The sequence below is a fragment of the Heteronotia binoei genome, chromosome 15 (genome assembly GCF_032191835.1).
Source record: "Heteronotia binoei isolate CCM8104 ecotype False Entrance Well chromosome 15, APGP_CSIRO_Hbin_v1, whole genome shotgun sequence".
In the NCBI taxonomy this organism is placed as follows: domain Eukaryota; kingdom Metazoa; phylum Chordata; class Lepidosauria; order Squamata; family Gekkonidae; genus Heteronotia; species Heteronotia binoei.
In genome coordinates, this window is record NC_083237.1 from 31859094 (window position 1) to 31865201 (window position 6108).

The following is a 6108-nucleotide window of genomic DNA, read 5'->3' on the forward strand; positions in this document are numbered from 1 at the left end:
CCCTCCTCACCCTGTCTGAGAGCCCCTTGAGCTGTTCCTTTAAATAAGTTATGAACTGCTTATTTGCTGAAGCCATCTTGTCTGCCTGGCTAGCCAGCTCTTTAACATCTTTTAATTCCTTATTTAACTGACTAACCTCATTTTTTACTTCGTCAATGGCTTCTTGTATCTTGTTATGAGATTCTAACATTAATGCCTGAAATCGTGCCATCTGTTCTGAAAGCTGTTTAACTGTTGTGGCAGCCATTTCTGAGCTGTTAATCACCGCCCGTACACCTTTATCTCACTAACACAATACTCCCTACTTCTGACTGCTATTTCTCGACTCAACACGCCTTTTGCTTCTTTAACCACTCTGCAAGTTATTTATTCCCCCACAATCACACTATTTACATTCCTTCGGTCCTAATCTCTTTCTTGTCTCAGAGAGGGACGAGCCAAGGCTTCTTCCTCTAGAGCATGCGCATTCCACCAGGATCTGGATCTTTTGACATTCTCCAGTTAGGGTTCCATGAGGTATTAGCTTGGTAAATGGATTGTTTTATCACTTGTTACAGCTGCTGTGAAAAGTGCTTATCTTTTACCTTTCTCACAGGCTCTGTCTTGCATTTTATTGCTTTTGGACGCCACACTGGCTGCATTTCCCCCCTCTATAACTGTGAGTGTGCATATCTGCCAACTGAGAACACAATTATTGCATCAGATTAAGAGGACCAAAGTTTCTGCCAGAAGGTGACACAGAACTCTTTGTTTTTCATCGGAATGCATCAGAAAAAGAAAAAGCTTTCGGTTTGAAAAATATGCCAATTTTGCCATCTAGTGGCTAAGATAATAATTGCACAATTTTCCTTCCCACGGTAAGAGCTTCACATAATAAAATTTATTTATTTACTTAATACCTTTTTATCCCTCTGAGAAGCCTAGGGTGGCATATGCCAATCTCCCCTCCTCTTTTTTATCCTCACACCACCAACCCGATAAAGTAGGTTAGGCTGAAGGAGGGTGGGTGGCCCAAGGTCTCTCTGTGAACTTCTTGGTGGATTGGGGATTTGAACCTTTGTCTTCCGGATTCTAGTCCAGCACTCTAACCACTACCATACTTTGACTCTCCTACAAGCTATTATTTATATTTTCAGCCACACTTCTCTGATGCCATCTGGGATCTTTCTATATCTAATTAGAGTTGCATTCCATTTTTCAGACATTTGCAAATGTGATGGTTTCTGATGCCCCTTCCTCCCCTCCCTTTTCTGAAGCTACAGTCAACCTGATGGAGAATTTAAATGAAATGAGAAACCTGCTTACATCTTTGTAGTTTTTCAAATGGTCTTGTTTTAGCCACTCTGGCATACCAAAAGAGGGAGAGGAAACCCCTTTGAGGGTTGGGTGGGACAGAAGAATGTCACATAGTTGGATGGAGACTTGGACAGCCACTGGTACCTAGATGTCTCGGAAGGCAGAACAGAATGATGCTCACTGGTCAGTGGGGCTAAGTGCCACAAAAGGCAATTGACATATTAATATACAGATATAAAGGTATATCAGAAGATTAATTTGTGGCTAAAAAATCAGAAAAAGTGCCTTCCTCGGTGGTTCAGGGGGCTAGGGAATGGCTGCTATGGGAACTGTGATAGGGAAAGTGCAGAGAAACCTGCCATATGGAAGCCCATTGCTATCCTCACTGCATCAGAAGGTTGTTGAGATGCTAAAACAGGGGTGTCACATGTCCAGTCCATAGGCCAGAACTGGCCTATCCAAGGCTCTAATCAGGCTCGCAGCTCTTTCCTCCCTGCTCCTCCGCCTCCTGTCCTCATCCTTTGAAGCTCCCAGGCTGCCAAAGTTCTGAGCTCCTTCTGCCTTGTCTTGCCAGTTGCAGCTGGAAAACTCTTCTGGGCTTGAAAAGCAAAGAAAGTGTGGAATGGATTTTCCACTAAGGTCTCTGGGCCCAGATAGACTACTCCCAGAATTGCAATTTTGTCTGTGCCGCAATGTGTTTCAATGGAATGGAGCTCATTTTCTAGAGTTCCTATGGCCAGTTGAAGCTGTTGCTTCCTGGAGTTGTGTCCTTGCAAATAAAGGGTTGATGCTTTGACCAATTTTTCTCTGCTGAATGGACCTGAGACCTGGTGCTTAGTGAGTACTCTAACCTGGGAACCTACAGCCAAAGGAGGATATTACACTGAAGAGCCATTGCCAAACTGAGTGGAGCCAGGGGAAGGGGAAAACTTGCAATGCTCAGCCATTTCATGTTTTCCTAGGCGCAGAGCATTTTATATTTTTAGTTTCTGTTGTGATCCTTGTGTTTTTCTTGTTGTTTTATTTTAAAAATTGTATTCCCAAATCCCACTATTCCCCACCTTTCCATTTTAAACAAAATAATGCAACCGTTTTAAGCATGTTTGTATTTTAAGTTAATATATATATTTAATTATGTTTGTCTACCCTTTGTAAAGTTTATATCTCCACTACATTTTATGATATACATGTCCTAGCCTTACAAAGTCCCATTTATGTTCAATCTGGCCCTCATGAGTTTCACACCCCTGAATAAGAGGTGTCAAACTCCTTGAAGGAAGCATGGACTGAAATGTAACAAATAGTGTATTGCCTACTATGATCTCTGGAATTTTTAAAATGGGCCAACATGGTAGTCTACCATACTGCATTACTCTTCATCTCTATCATTGAAAGGGGTTAATTAACAATTTTAGGGATTAAAGCTGCTAGGAAGTGCTTCTATGTCACCTTGGATTTCAAGACAGAAAGACCGCAAGGTATGTGTGAACAGGAAGCATTTCTTCCTTGTCTGTTTCAGATTGTGCAGTTGTCATTAATTAAAAGCATGTCAGATGAAAGAAGGAAGGGCTGGCCAATAGTAGTGAATGAAATGGAGCAAAATGCTAATAGCAACAGCAAATAAACAGAAAATCACAGAAAGCAAAAAAGATGCCCCATCACAACAACAACAACAAGAAGAAATTGGATTTATACTCCACACTTTGCTAGCCAAAGGAGTCTTAGAGCAGCTTACAAATCTCCTTTCCCTTCCCTTCCCCACAACAGATACCCAGTGGGGCTGAGAGAACTAGTGGTAGCCTTTCCTTGAGAAGCAAAATTTGGTCACCCTTATGTACCTTCCAGTGACATCTGGGATGGATTACAGTAGTGCGTTCCATGTGTGAATATTTTCAAAGCAGATTAGAAGATTTAATTGGTGCAAAAGTAGCTGTGAAGTTACCTCCAGGTGCTGGTGCCATCCTAAGTAGAGCTTTGGTTTCAACAGACTTAGAAGAGTGTAACTGCTTAGGATTTCACTACTGGCAGCAGCCAAGTTTCTTTGTTGGGTGTGCCTCTACCAGTGGAAATGTAAAGAGCAAAACAGGGCCTTCAGTTATAGAACTCTCCTCTCTCTTTCTCTTTTTTACTTATTTAAAACATTTTCTATCTCTATCTATCTTTCTATATATCTCCAAGGCTCTGGACAATGAAAACCATTAACATTATTATTTTTTAAAAAAACAAACAGCTTTATTGTAATATAACAATATACCATAAAAACAATAAAACAGACAAAACAAAGAAAATGCAAAAGCAATTAAAGATTGAACCCACCCTTCATTAGGAGTCTCAGAGCAGTTTACAATCTCCTTCCCTTTCTTTCCCCACAACAGACACCTTGTGAAGCAGGTGGGGCTGAGAGAGCTCTTTCGAGAACAGCTCTTGAGAGAACTGTGACTGACCCAAGGTCACCCAGCTGGCTTTATGTGGAGGAGTGGGGACTCAAACCCAGTTCTTCAGATTAGAGTCTGAATCACCATTGGAAGTAATTCTGTCAGGTTTTTTTTAAAGCAACATCTATTGCTTATTTCACTGGGAATCTTTACAACTTATTGTGAGATTTACCACTTATGCTGTATTTTAAAGTGCAGTTTTAACTTTACAGAAGCCGACACATGAACTGTAGGCTGATGAGGTGGAGAATTTGAGAGCCCGTGCCATGCAATGAAACATACAGTCACTTAATTGAAACACTTTTTTGTTCTTCAGCTCCTGCCTAGCAAGGTGACTATCAATATATTTAAAAGTTTCTGTAAAAACACAGCTAGATGGTCCATTGGAGGTTCTCTCATCGGAGTCCGTCCACCTCAGAATACCATTTGCTGAAGGCAGCAATTGGGGGAGGCTTTGGCCTCAGTACCTTCACTTGTGGGTCTTTTCAGGCATCTGGTTAACTTCTGTGGGAAACAGGATACTGGGCACAAAAAAACATGAGTACCACACAAAATAATATAACAGCCATAAAAGAGATTGCAACTACAAGGAACAGCTTCGAGATAGCAGTAAGAAACCTGAAGAATAATATAAAACAGCCCTCTCTGCTTCCTGCAAATGATGCAAAACTGAACTATTCACTGCACAGGTAATAGGACTGCACTGCACAAAATGCTTGGATAAATGATTAGGGACTGTGGTCTATACTGCTGTGTAGAGCTTATTGTAAGTAGGATTCCATTCATGCAGTTTCTGTACTGTAATGGGTCACGTATGCATCACCTGAAGACTGATGTGATGCTTCAGTTCTTTCTGGTGGTTCCACAATCCAGACTTAATGCATTAGTTATTGAATGTCCCATTTTGTTGAGTGTTCTGACTCACTATGTGTCATCTGCCTGGAGTCCATGTGAGAAAGGTGGACTCTAAATAATGTAAGTAAAGAAATAGATAAATAATGAAACACTAGCTTCATCTTGTAACCAGCCGTTGGAAAGAGCCAAGTGATAGCTTTGCCATCTCAGGGAGAAATGGCCTTCTACCCTTGCTGAAGTCACGTTTTCAAACCAATTCACTGATCCACTTGCTGACGTTTCATCAATGGGGAGGTGAGGAGAAGAATGCGTTCAGCTCAAAGCTCTGTGGAATAAGGGCGGGATAAAAATGTACTAAACAAATAAAGCAAATCTTTCATACCTTGGCATTGTGGGTAGATACGGTCTTTCCAGTTAAAGACAGATAGCAGAGAGACTGTCTGAATGTGTGAGGCAGGAGTTAGTTATTTGGAAGAAACAGGCTGGTCACTGTGGTGTTCTAGCATATTCTGGAGCATTTTACACAGAAGTGTCATAGAATGCATTTTCCTTGACCACTTCACATTTTTCATGATTCATACTCATGTACTACCTACATATATATGCACACAGAGAATCTATGGACTCTAGCCCATAAAAGTATATGCCACAATGAGTTTAAGGTGTCAAAAGACTTCTTGTTTTTGCTTGCAAAACCAAGCCAAACTAGATGTGATCTTTCTTTACTGCCCAGCGGAAGCTGTGGGGAATATCATTTGGCTCAGACCTGTGGTGTGTTCTAATTTGAATTGGTCTCCCACAGATTTTTAAAATGACATTCCCCACAGCTGCTGCAGGGAAAGTGAGTCAAGTCCAAGGAACCCAGATCTTTCAAAAGTGTCAAGTTTCATTTAGCCTACAGTTACCCCTCTGAAAGAGAAGAAGAAGAAGAAGAAGATATTGGATTTATATCCCGCCCTCCACTCTGAAGAGTCTCAGAGCGGCTCACAATCTCCTTTACCTTCCTCCCCCACAACAGACACCCTGTGAGGTGGGTGGGGCTGGAGAGGGCTCTCACAGCAGCTGCCCTTTCAAGGACAACCTCTGCCAGAGCTATGGCTGACCCAAGGCCATTTCAGCAGGTGCAAGTGGAGGAGTGGGGAATCAAACCCGGTTCTCCCAGATAAGAGTCCGCACACTTAACCACTACACCAAACTGGCAAACAAAGAAAAGAGTGGCAGGTGGCAGATATATTGTGAGAGTTCTGGAAGTCATTGTCATGTCTGTTATGAGACCTTGAGAAGGAAGAAGGAAGGAACTGGGTATGGGTAGGGAGAGGGTTGGAGGTCACATGGTGGTGATGACATTTTCAGGGGTAAGATGGGGTAAGGGCAGTGAAGGCTACTATCCCCGCAAATTCACCATTGGAGGCCTTACTTTACTTCCTTGTAGAGCAACCAGTAGGGCTATCTTGGAATTTCCAACTCTTCAGGGAAGTGGGGAGTATGTAATATCAGAACCCAAGTTTACCTCAGAAACTTC